Source organism: Magnolia sinica, chromosome 13 (assembly GCF_029962835.1).
Source record: "Magnolia sinica isolate HGM2019 chromosome 13, MsV1, whole genome shotgun sequence".
In the NCBI taxonomy this organism is placed as follows: Eukaryota; Viridiplantae; Streptophyta; class Magnoliopsida; order Magnoliales; family Magnoliaceae; genus Magnolia; species Magnolia sinica.
In genome coordinates, this window is record NC_080585.1 from 32,528,838 (window position 1) to 32,543,032 (window position 14,195).

Below are 14,195 nucleotides of genomic sequence, written 5' to 3' on the forward strand. Positions count from 1 at the left end.
CCCCCTTTTCAAAAAAAAAAGCAGGCAGCGCCTATTGTTGCTGCGTTTTGGCAGATGGACAGCAAGGACCGACGGTCCCATATGTGGGCCCCATTGTGATGTATTTTGAACATCCACGCCATGCATATGTTGGGTCCCCTTTGGGACAATGGGCCCCCCAAAAATCAGCCGTATGCAGAAGTCATGTAGCCCACATAGCAGGAAATAGTGTGATTGAACGGCTGCCATTGAAACCATTTTGGTGGTTACAAAAGTTTTGGATCATATGAAATTTGTTTTTCCTTTCCATCTAGGTCCGTGTGACCTTACCAACGGGTTGGATTGTAGATAAACATTATAGTGGGCCCCACGTGGAACCCACAATGATGTATGTGTTTCATTCACACCATCCACAGTAGTGGACGGTGGAACCCACCATGATTTATGTGTTTTATTCACACCGTCCACACTTGGACGGTGGGACCCACCATGATGCATGTGTTGCATCCAAACCGTCTAACCACTTTAAAAGCTCATTTTTTGTGGCATGAGCTAAAGAATGAGTCAGATCCATGGTTTAAGTGGATCCCCACTGCTGAAAAATAGTGGGGACAGTGACATTCACCGTTCAAAACTTCTTAAGGGCCACGGTAGTTCCGATCGAGCTGATGTTTTTGCTCTCACTCCGTCTATCTCCATGTTAACTTATGAATAGGTCGGATCCTAAAACAAATACATAACGGTGGGCCCTGTAGGATTTTAACGGCGGAAATCATTCTCACCACTGTTATTTGGAGTGCGGTCTAGTCAATCTTTTGATATGATTCATTTTTATAATACTCTATATTGATTTTTATAATAAATGAGTTGGACTCGGCCCATTTAAATTAGCCCATTCCACTCGGCCCATTTGAATTGGCCCATTCAACTCGGCTCCATTCGGCCCATTTGATTAGGCCCGATGGGTTATACGAGGCCCGTTGTTGAGGCCCACCTTGATATATTTGAGGCCCATGGGTCGAGGCCCAATGGGATGCACATAAGGTCCATTGTATGTATGATTCCACCATGGTTTGTGTAATGATATTTATGGCGGGCCATGCCTTGAGAGCAATGTTGGTTTGACGTCCACATTGTAAGAATAATGTTGGTTAAATGTCCACATTATAACTCTCCCTAGGGCCCATTGATAGACCCGTACTTGTTGTGTGTAGGCCGTTTAGGCCCATCTGCGTTGTAAGGATAGTTCATTACTTTATAACATGCTTAGTATAATTCCATGATTCATACTCATACACATCATCTATATGCTTAATATGAGGAATGTTTGATCATAGCATAAGCCTTTGGGTTGAGACATTTATGGGACTCCTTATGAGACAGAGTGCCCCATATGATCGCGTGGTACGCGCCGGATTGCTGCATGACTTGATGGTGTGACTCATGCATCTCGCATATGTGTGACTTGATCATTATACGCCCTAGCGACATCAGGGTCGTGGCTCCACAGGTATATCGTGAATGGCCGTATCGGATACCGAAATACTTAGTTGTAGCACTGTGGGCACTTAAGATATCCTTGGGTGAAAATTTCAGAACCTTTTTGGTACCAGGAGCTGCTCCAACGTCTAAACCGAGTGGATACACGAGCGCCCGAGTACCGAATACTAGTAGGCCATGTCTCCCATTGTGTCGTGGTCGGTTGGAAGGGGATGTGGCCTTATTCGCCCGAGTGAGGGGGCTATAAGCTAGGCTGAGTTTGACCAGCTCGCAAATGAGTCCGCTATCGACGAACCGGGTAGGTATTGGCAGGCTACTGATCAGGCAAATAGTGAGGTTTATTCTGCTCGCTGGGTTATGCGGCTAGGGAGGTGGCAATCAGTATGGAGTGTACTAGACTCCGGTAATATCCTAGAGAGAAACTGTACTGATATATATACTTGATGAGTACTAGCATGCTTGCTTTGCATCTCGCATATGATATTTGGCTACATAGGCATCGCATCGCATGGCCTTGGTATGACCGATAGCATTCATGCCTTGCATCACATAACTTTGATACAACTGATAGCATTTATGGACTTACTATATATTTTCACATTACTCTGATATTGTACACTTAACGCTTGCCTTGCGCACACACTTACACCACCCTCTAAGCTTTTGTAAGCTTATACACGACCGTTGCGTGCAGGTGGCCTTGGATCGCAGCAGCGCTAAGGCAGGAGCGCACATCAGATCATTTTGGAGTTTTTGATCACCCTGTATTTTCCTTTCCGCATTGTACTTAAAGTTTTTGATATAGTGGATATATGGTGATGTTGTTTTGTGATTTGGTTATGCTTATGGTTATGCTCCATTACAAAAAAAATTCATACTGAAAATCCTCCTTGAAGGATCCTATGATCGGAATCGGGCGCATGAGTGCCGAGATCTGAGAATAGGGCACTACGGAGGCTGTTGGCGCCAGATTCGGCGATCGGAAATTTTGTGAGCCCGTTTTCTGAGTTTGGGGCGTGACAATTCTGAAGGATACTTGTGGAAGTCGTTGGTGCAGTCCGAAGGGTTAGATGGAGATCTTTCAACTATCGATGAGATCTTGGATTGCATGCCTCAAGGAGAAGTATCTTTTTGTCAAGTGACATCGGCCTTGGTGGAACTCGTATTAATCATTCTCATTGTAGTTCATTGGCAGAGGATTTGGATGTGTATGGGTTGCAGTGGAGTGAGGAGTTGTTTCTACACTAACATTTCTGTGATTTGGTTGTACATTTGTGTGAGTGGAGTGAATCTCCTTAACTCCTTGTTCTGATAAGGGTACTGAATATTTATCTTGAGTTGTTGTTGTTGTAGAGGTTGCGGTTAAGGATTTTACCACGGCGGATGTGATAGTTAATATCTCTATTGTTAATATCGAGGACGGTGTTGCTGGTACTGCTGGCGCTCTTGTTGAGGTGCATTATAGGTGCTTTAAGCTATGGCAATGATGTTGTTGATTTCTGTAGGGCGATTGGCACCACCGTTACCGTTTCCGTTCCTGTTTTTTATGGGTCTTCCTTTCACCTTGTTCTATTTGACTTAAATGGCCTGATGAAGCCACAGGGAGATTGTTCCTAGGCATACTCCTGCTTCCACTTGCTCTCCAGCACGGATGAATTGGGTGAAGTTCACATAGGGATGTGAGATCAGATATCTAGAAATGCCTGGATTTGTTGAATGAACAATCTTGTACATTTTCTCCCCATCGTCAATTGGAGTGCGCATCCCAGCAGCCATTACTCGCCATCATCCTACACATCTTAATAGAGTTTCATTGCCTTTTTACCTCAAGGCTACCAAATCTAGTCTTTTGGAAGCCATGTTGAGGTTGTAGGCAAACATGTTGACAAATGCCTGCAATAGCGGTTCCCAGGTCTTGATCTAGTCATAATCCAAGGAAGTGTACCATTCTAAAGCATCGCCCTTCAGAGATTTTGGGAATAAGTGGATAAGTGCTCCGTTTCCTGCCATTGCAACCAATTATCCACAGAATGCCTTGAGATGTGTCATAGGACATCCACTGCCGTCGTATCTTTTGAATTTGGGTACCTCGAAGTTCTGAGGTACATACGTATCTGAGAAGGGACATAAGTCCCTGAATTTTGTTGAGAGGAGATTGACCACTTGTTGTCTTTGAAGTTGATTTTGCATGGTTTGGAGCTGCTCTTGCAACTCTTCCATCTCTAGGCAGCTTGTTTGAGAGACCAACATCTCTCGTGGTAAGGCTCATTCCGCTTCTTCAGCATAAATCGATTTCTTCGACCCTATGACTCCTGTTAGGGGGAGCTTTTTGAAATATAACCGTGTTCCCGTCTGTGGGGAACTGAAATTGAAAAGCACTCCTGTTTAGGGGAGGCTAAGATGCTGGAAAGTGATCCCCTTGTTGTGTATTCATCACGTTTCGCTAGTTAAACTAGGTTTAACACTAACCCCCGTTGTGGGCATTCACCGGTGCTGCTCCAGAGCTCCCGGTCAAAGAAGCTTCAACTTGAAATTGATTTGAAGTCTCTATCGCGGGATGTGCTGGAAATTGATTTGAGACCCACTTTGTAGGATTAGTTTGAAATCGAATTGGAAATTGATTGGAGGCCTCAGATGCGAGGCTGTTCTAAAATTGACTAGGGATCCTGTTTATAGGATCGGTTTGAAATCGCATTGGAAAGTGATCGAGAGTCCTAGTTGAGGTTGGTTTGAAACTAAACTAGAAATTGATTAGAGATCCTGTTTATAGTATCAGTTTGAAATTGAGCTGTAAATTGGTTAGAAGCCTTAGCTGGGAAGTTGTCTTAAAATTGACCTGAGATCCTGCTTGCAGGATCAGTTTGAAACTGATTTGAGACCCTGGTTGCGACGTTGGATGGAAACTAATTAGAAGCCCCAGTTGCGATGCTGTTTTGAAATTGAATGGGGATCCGAGTTGCGGGATTATTTTGAGACTGACTCTCGGCTGTGGGAGGGTATTGAAAGAAGTGCTCATTGGTTGAGGGCTGTGCTGGCTGGTGTCGGTAGTCCTGTGTGGAGTCTGACGGCTAAGCTTGATTTGAACTGGAGGCTGGAAAGAGCCTGTGAACTGATTGATGTTGTTGTTGAATTGGACCAACTTAGTTGTTAGCTACAGTAACTTGTGCTTGCATGGAATTGCTAGAACATGTCTTGTATGAAGATATGGATGGACAACTCTTGCCTCACCCATGGAATGTCGAGCACTTGAATATCTACCACCCATGATGGATTTCTACAAGCATTACGAATGCATCTGACTGGCCACTTTGGGAAAAAGCTACTCATTATTGACAAATCGCTACATGCTCGACTATGAGAAACATCCCTTATTTAAAGGAATAAAAGGTTCTTTCCTGTGATTCTACTACTTTGTCTACTAGATACGAAACTTAAAGATCTACATACTCGATTATCAAGTAAAAATCTACATGGTTGTCTATCGAGCAAAAATCTACATGTGCAACTACCACACAACTAATCACACATAGAGGCACAAATCTAAATAAACAAAAAGTATATTTTCATTAAAAGTGTATAAGGAAAATACAAAAAAGAGGGAGATTTATCCTTGGGGAGGCTCCTCGGTCTCAAAGCAGCAACAACACCAAGGTCTTCAGGAGCATCGTCGTCCAAGCAACGCAAGTCCAGGTTAGGATATCTCTTTCGAACGTCCTCTCGACATCGTTGGAAGCTGAGGTTGAAAAGCTCCTCTAGCTTTGCCGTGTTCTCCTCAAAAGCCTTGAATGCTTTCGCGATCGTTGCTTCCCTCATAGGAATAGAGACACCGACCTCTGCCAGCCAAGCCTCCACATCAACCGCTCGACCCTCCGCCTCACTGAGACCAGACTCCACTTCAACTACCTGGGCGGCCAGCTCGGCCTTCTCCCATTGCTCCATAGCCAGCAAGGTAGGGTCGGTGGCATTGTCCTCCTCGACAAGCCTCAATGCCTCATGCAAGGCCTTGACCTTAGCATGGGTCATAGCCTCGGCCTCCACAGTTGCTGCCAACTCCGCTGCCTTGGCTTGAAGCTCAACCCTAGCTGACTCGAGCTTCCGAGCTGCCTCTTCGAAGCAGCCCCTCAACTCAAGGAAAGCATGGCGAGTAGTGAGAACCCTGGTGGTGCTCTGTGAACAGAAAAAAGAACTAACCAACGTAAAGAAAAAAAAGAACACATACAAAAGAGATCGACATTATGACCTTGATTGACATCGACGCCACCCCACCTAGTAGGGGTTCGGGCAGTAGGGAGAGCATCGAGACGACCTCCTCCTTAGACACATGGTGGAGGTTCCAATAAGCCAAGACTATCATATAACAAGGGAGGGAGTGTGGTAACTGCTGACCTTGACACCCCAACCCCCTCAGGAGCCTTGCGTCTGAAAGTGCTCCTCGCCACTGTCTCCAATTCCACAGTTGCAGTGGCTCTACCCGTTCCTCCTCAGCGTGGGTCGGTGATGACTCAAGGTCGACAACCTCCCTTGGGGCATAATGCAAAGGACGAGTGCCCCAGGTTAAACCATTTAAGGTAGCTTCTCGGAGCACCCCAATTTCGGCCTTTGTGACCGCCCCGACTGCCTTCACCTATTCGTGAAGAGGAAGAACCTCAGGGGCAACCTCCGACCTTCTCACACCGATCTTCAAAGCCATGACCCCAGAAGCCTATCGAGTTGAGGACAAGGGAGCATCCTTCCTAGTAGCCCTCCTCAGCTGCTCTAACTCCGTTGTGGAGGGTAGCTTCAGCCTCTTCGGCTGTGGACGATATGCTATCTCTACAAAAAGCATAAGCAAAATGATCAGGGAATAAAAAGAAATCGACAACTTTTGAGGATCCATTTAAACCAAACGTACCTGCTAACTCGGTCACTGACAAGTTAACCTGGTCTAAGAGAATCAGAGTGATTGACTTCCTCCAATCCCTCTGAGCCAAGGTACACTCCCGGGCGATCCCGATGTTGATGGTCAAATATTACATATTATCCCCCATTTATATCTTGATTTTATGAATATGATAATGCTTAATGTTCTATTTTACTCATGTTTGTGTCGTAAGGTGAATTCAAAAGCTTAGATTGAAAGGGGTACTAAAAGCATGGATTTGATACTCAAGAATTACCAAGGTAAAGGATGGATCTTAGGAGACTAAGATTGAAAAATTCACATGCCAAAGATCCAAGAAAATCAAGTGAGGAATGAAGAGAATCAAAGATTTGAAGTGAATAAAAGGAATCTTAAAATTGTCATGAAAAAACATATTCTGAAACTCTGGGTTATTTTGTGAAATTGTGCAGAGTGAAGTTTATTTTGAAAAACTGCGCAAAGTGAAGTCTATTTTAACAAAGTGCATAAATTTGAGATAGTTTCTAGAGTTTTCCGACTAGGTGTAAAAGTTGGAGTTCCACAACTATAAATAAGACTCCCTACGATGTTCCTAGGTATCTTATAGGGTTTAAGGAGTGGAGCAAAAGGGTGGAGAAACTGTCGCCAAGAGTTTTTCTTCTTCTTCCTTAGTTGTTTTCATGTTTTTCTTAAGAAACTTTGGTCCAATCATGTATATGGTTGGCTAAACCTCTTAGCTAGGGCTAAGAGGTGAAGCTTGTAGCATAATAGGATGTTTCTCTTGCTTTAATTCATCTTTATGGTGAACCTTCTTTGATTCCAATTTGATTTTAAAGGAATACTTTATGTTTTTAAGGATTTATTGTGACTTAAATTATAATAAATCTGCAATAGCTTTGAGTATCTTCTTTTCCTGATTTGAGATTGTGAAATTAGTTTGTCTCGTTGTTCACCATCGCTCCTTAGGCATGGTAGGGTGATGAAATCCTTCCTAATATTCACAATTCTCCTTCTTTGAGATTATGGGATTGGTAAATCCTGTTGTTTGCCATTGTCCCCTGGGCATGGTTTGGTGATGGAATCCCTGTCAATTATCATAGTTCTCCTTTATTAAGAATTAGGTTAATGAAAGTTTAAATTTAGTTTTATTGATATATTTTCCAAATTGATAGGATAGGACTCCAATTCTAATTGTGTTATTTGAATCAAGCAAGAGGGCTCCCTGATCCCTATAAGTGGATCCTTGGAAACCCTAGTTCCCACCTTTAAATTATTAGTTTTAATTACTCTATTCACAATTACTCTATCAAATACTTCAGAATTAGTTTCACATCTTCTTCTAGTTCTACTTCTAGTTAATTTTAGAAACGTACAAGTTTCAATCCTTGTGGATTCGACCTTGGTCTTACCGAGATTATTACTACATCGCGACCCTGCACTTGGGGTTGCGAACACCCGACTTGGCAGATTTAGATCGTAGATAGTTGGGGTTGACACCAAGTAAGAGTTTCAAGAAGACATAACCTGTTCAGTCAAAAAAGCTTTAAAAAGCATGAAATAAACTACAAAATAAAAAATAAAAATAAAAGCTACAACTCAAGTTCTGACCTGGGGTGACAAACTTGTTGGGGATCCGAAACCACAACCTGCCCAGCTCCATCGCTGGAGCTTCCTACTCTCCAGTAGCAAAGAACCACCTATTCTTCCAGTTCTTATTGGAGGATGGATTATTAGTAATAAGGGCCTGACCTTTGCCCGACCATGAAGAACAATAGTACCAGCCAAGAGAACCTGAACTACTCCTGGCTTGGTATAAGTACAAAAGCTTCTCTATAGTCAACTCGGCATGACCAAGCTGGTGCCCTAAAACCTAGCACCTAAACATAGCTCGCCACATGTTAGGGTTAAGTTTTCCGGGGGTAAGACATAGGCGATGCACTACCTCCCTCACCACTTGATGAAAAGGTAGTCGCAAGCCACAGGAAAAGAAAATAGGGTAAGGGGCTACCTCCCCCTTGGGAGGATTGCCTAGAAGTTCCCTGACCTGGGGTAGTCGTAGCTCCACCGAGTCAGGGATCTAGAACTCCAACCTGAGGGCAACCAGATCCCTTGGTCAAAGCTTCAAACCGATGAGACCTAATGATGGGGTCAGTTGAGAAGATAAAGAAGCTGCCTCCATTTGGGGTGGCAGAACTTCCTCATCCTGAGCTGCCATCACTGGAGATGGTCCGCTCGACGATGCGACTAGTCAGGAATTCACGCGATCATGAATGAACTCCCCATGGAAGGCTCTCGACATCGAAATCCTCATGTAACCCTCTAAAGACATTGCAATAAGGAAAAGAAGATGAATGAAAAAAGAAAAGAAGGACAGAAGAGAACATACAAGGAAAAGCTAAGTCACTAGACGATCCACTCAGTGAATAGAGAAGGAGAAAAAGAAAAAGGAGGTCGACACAGTTTGAACATCGCAGAACCATTGAGGGCAGAATGAGGGGAAAACCCCTATTTATAAGAGAAACGGAAGGAGGACATTTAATGCTGGCACTACGTACTTGTGAAGATTTGAAAAGACGCCTCGATGCACGATCTCCTCCACGTGGTGATACGGGGTTCGCTCAGGGCCCACATTAATGAAGCAAGGACATGTGTCCGCCTACGAGTTACCCAAAGGCAAAATGACGCTCACCTCTCTATGCTCGTCTTCTCGTATGGAACCACTGTCATAATATCCTCCTCGATCATCGAAGCATGCGCCGTTTCTTTCCAATCCCCACATTAACAACCAAACGATAAAATCGAGGAACACTCATGGAATGAGCTGGCCTCCTTCGGTTAAAAGCTCAGAACTTCCCACCTACTCATCAGTTCAAATCTGCTTACTTTCTGAGCTCATGAGCATAGATCTCGAAAGTAGGGGGCAACTATTATGAGTAAAATCGAGATGACCTGATGTGTGGGATATGTGGCGATAGGGCAATCATAACAGACTCTTTAAACTACCAAAAGGCTAGAGAAGATGAGCTGAGTAAAAAGACTCAACGACCGAGCTGAAAAAGTTAGACCAGTTTGGAAATAAGACTTATCACAGGCCTACATATCTCGACTACAAGTACTGACCTTGACCTCGGATGACGATATCAACCTTGAATGCCGACCTCAAGGTCGGAAGTTGACCTTGACCTCGGATGCTAACCTCAGGCTTGGAACGGAAGTCTGTAGAAATTTGCCTGGGAGGTGTTTGGTTGGAGGGATTGGAAGGGATGGGAAGGTTTATCTTCGTCCTAATCCGTTCAAATTTGCCTGGGAGGTGTTTGGTTGGAGGGATTGGAAGGGATGGGAAGGATTAATCCCGGGATTGGCCCGCGTGCCAAACAGACTCGATATAGCAATCCCATAGATCTGGCACCAATCCACTGAGGGCCCGTTTGGCCTGGCGGATTGGAAGGGATTGGATGGTATTGGAAGCGATTGGAAGTTAAATCCCGGGATTGGCCCGTTGTGCCAAACAGACTGGGTGATCTGATCCCGGGATATCACAATCCCATAGATCTTAAGACAATCCATTGATAAAACCATCATTACCTTTAAATCCCATCCAATCCACCCTATTCCGTTCAAATTTGCCAAGGATGTGTTTGGTTCGAAGGATTGGAAGGGATGGGAAGGTTTAATCCTGGGATTGGCAAGGCGTGCCAAACAGACTTGATATAGTAATACTGGGATATAGCAACCCCATGATCTTAAGACAATCCATTGGCAAGACCATCATTACCTTGAAATCCATGCCATCCACCCTAATACCATTCAATCCCTTCCAATCCACCCGGCCAAACGGGCCCTGAGGCAGCCATCATTACCTTGAAATCCATGCCATCCACCCTAATACCATTCAATCCCTTCCAATCCACCCGCCCAAACACACCTGCATCTAAAGCATGATAATTGAGTCCCTTTCAATTTGTACATGGGTGCGGATCGTCTGTTTTGTGGAAACAGCGAGCAGTTTGGGATATTTTATGATGGATAGTCCTGATCCACCTTCCCATCTGCCTCATGCATGGTGGGAGGTAGGTTTGGGATATTTTAAATTCCTCCCCATCTCTTTCCTTGTATTGATATCAATTGTCTAAAGATGAATCTCCTCCACATCATAATCTTCTCTGATTTGGACTAATGATCCAATTCATGTGGAAATTTGTGAAGTGGTCCTGGTCTAGTTTTATGTTTTGATGGCTCTTGTCCAAAGAGGAGTTTCTTCCATATTTCTCATTCACTTTTGACTGTAAGATTTTGAAAATTCAAACGAAAGATATGAACTTCTAAGATGGAATAATGAGAAAAAGATTAATGACTTTTGACCTGTTAGACATGTGGGTGAAATGTTTCAAATATCTGATGGTAGGACTCCATTACAGGTGATCAACTTCTTACAAGCATATGGGTTTATGTTATGTTATATGCATCAGTTCACATGAAACAAAAACCTTCACAAATTAGGATTTTACCTAATTCTAGTTTGGGTATTTTTATCTGAAAATGAATTAATTGAAGTCAACTGTGACAAGTTTTATCACTACCTGATCAGGATTGGGTGGTGATGGGAAGGGAAGCATGCTCGACCCCTCTAATTTCTTAAAAGCTTAAGCAGGTGGGTCGCACTTGCCGTCGAGTTTTAACATGTTCCTATGGTAAGCAGATTCACTTCCATTCAAATTCTGCAATGAACCAAGTGAGTGAAACTCTAATGGCCCCCACCATAGACGGACCATTCCACGAATGCAAGTGGGCCAAGCACGTGCTTGATTAAATTTTATGTAGTGCTTGTCGTTAGCACATGAATAGAAACATCTTCAAATGAATGAAGAGGATACAGTGCATCCCACATATGAATGGTAGAAAATACTAAAAAATAGAGGCATTACCTGTAACGCTTAATCTAAGGCTGCACAGCGTGGCAGTAGGGAATGAGGGAGAGAGAGGTGGAGGTGGGCGTGGCTGGTGGTAGGGATTGAGGGAGAGAGGGAGAGAGAGGGCTACACGCGGACGTGGCTGGTGGTAAGGATTGAGGGAGAGAGAGGGTTACACGAGGTGTGGTTGCTAGTAAAGAGAGAGAGAGAGAGAGAGAGACGGGGGGGGGGGGGGGGTTGCACGTTTAGGTCTCCAAAAAAGGGTGAAACATCCTATTTGAAGGTCGTGTATATGCTCGGCCTCAACAAAACTAGAATGAACAGTTTTATTCCTTCAACGTACGGTTAGTGCATGTCCGTTGGTTTCAAAATCCCTCCATCCGACGACCAGCGTGTTGATAGCACTCGACCTTATGGGATGTTACAGTAAGGTTAAGTGTATAGTACCTTTTCCATATATATACGGGATGTTACAGTAAAGTCGAGCGTATAGTACCTTTTCCATATATATATATATATATATATATATATATATATATATATATATATATATATATATATATATATATATATATATATATATATATATATAAACTCTCTTTACAATTAGAGAAGTATGGGGGATTGAATTTTTGGCAGGGGCCCACCATGATGTGTATGCAAAATTCATTTTGACAATTAAATGTGTAATCATTTAGGCCATTTAGGCCTGAATCCAAAAAAATTAGGTTAACACGAGATTCATGTGAGCCATACCAAAGAAAATATTTGGAAGAGAGACATCCACCTTTGAAATTTATAGGATCCACCATGATGATTATATAAAATGGACACATTAGTTTATCTAATGGAACCGCATCATTTTGTCTAATAAAACCCTATCACTTTGTTAAATGAACTTGTCACTTTGTTTAGTGAAACCCCATCATTTTATTTAACAAGCCGATATTTTATCTAGTGAAATCCTGTCACGTTGCAAAGTAATATCGTCACTTTATCTAGTGGAATTAAGTCACTTTATTCGAAAACTCGTCATTTTATCAAGCAAAACCTTACCAATTTGTCTAGCAACCCCATCACTTTATCTAGTGGAACATCGTTACTTTGTCTAATGGAACCCCTTACTGTCCAATAATCACATCACTTTGTCTATTAGAACCTTGTCACTTTGTCTAGCACCCCCTTTACTTTATCTAGTGAAATCCCGTCACTTTGTTTAACAACCTCGTCACTCTCTGTCTAGTAGAATCCCGTCACTTGATAGAGTAGAACTTTGTTACTTTGTCCTACTACATAGTCTCTTTGTATAGTAGAGGCTCATCACTTTGTCCAATAACCCAATCACTTTATCTAGTGAACCTCGTCACTTTGTCCAACAGCCTCGTCGTTTTGTCCAGCAACCCCATCACTTTGTCTAGTGAAACTCAGTCACTTTGTCTTCTAGCATCGTCACTTCATTTAGTGGAACCAGGTCACTTTATCTGGCAACCCATCACTTTTTCCGACAATCTATAACTTTGTTTAATGGAACCCTATTTGCTTTGTCTCATTTAACCTTATTACTTTGTTTAGTGGAATTATGTTACTTTGTCGAGCAACCTCGTCACTTTGTTTAGTATAACTCTGTCACTTTGTCTAATAACCCCGTCACTTTGTCCAATGAACCCCATCACTTTGTCTAATGACTATGAAAAAATTATCAACAATGGATGGTATATATTGTCGATGGCCCCACATGATTTAAGGCCCACGTTAAATTATTTTATTACCATGAAAACTATTCGTTATATAGTGTTCCTAAAAACTATGCTAATTATCTTGATGTTTAGTAAATCGTGGGGGTTGTACCTTACTGGGATTGATGCTATCAAACCATATTCTGTGTGCAGGAGACACAGATGATGGACATGTTGGTGTTCACGTGGAATATGAAGAGTTAGATGATCTTGCGACTCTCTATTTCCGATTTCATTCGTATTTAATTTGTACTGTCGTGTATTGTAAAAACTTAAGACATTAGTTTATCTAAGCCTTTGACTAGCCACTCTATTATTTTGTTATGTATATTTGGACTCCTTCTTATACTTAATTTGTTTCTATTCCGCTAAATTGCTAACTTTGGTAAAGAAAAAAATGTACGTAAAATTTAGGTTATCTTTAAAAGTTAATACTAAGGTTTTTGTAAAACGAGTAGTGTACTCGGGTTTTGGGAACCGGGGTATTACAGACGTGATTATTGGTCAAAGTAATGGGGTTCCATTAGACAAAGGGATGATGTTCCACTAGATAAAGTGATAGGGTTGCAAAATAGACTGATAGGGTTTCGCTTGATAAAATGACGAGTTTTCGAATAAAGTGACTTGGTTCCACTAGACAAAGTGACGATGTTATTCCGCAAAGTGACAGGATTTCACTAGATAAAGTAGCAGCTTGTCAAATAAAATGACGGGGTTTCAATAGACAAAGTGACGGGTTTATTTGACAAAGTGATAGAGTTCCATTAGACAAAATGATGCGGTTTCATTAGAAAAACTAATTTGTCCACTTTATATAATCATCATGGTGGATTTTATAAGTTTCAAGGATGGATATCTCTCTTCCAAATATTTTCTTTGGTGTGGCTCACATGAATCTCGTGTTAACCTAATTTTTTAAAGATTTGGGCCTAAATGATTACGCATCTAATTATCATAGTGGATTTTGCATACACATCATGGTGAGCCCCCGTAAAAAATTCAATCCCCCATACTCCTCCAATTATAAAGAGGGTTTATATATATGTATGTATGTATGTATGTATGTATATATATATATATATATATATATATATATATATATATATATATATATATATATATATATATATATATAGTATGAGGCGTGACTCTTGGTTTTTTCGAGGCCCACTGTCATGTTTATGTAATAAT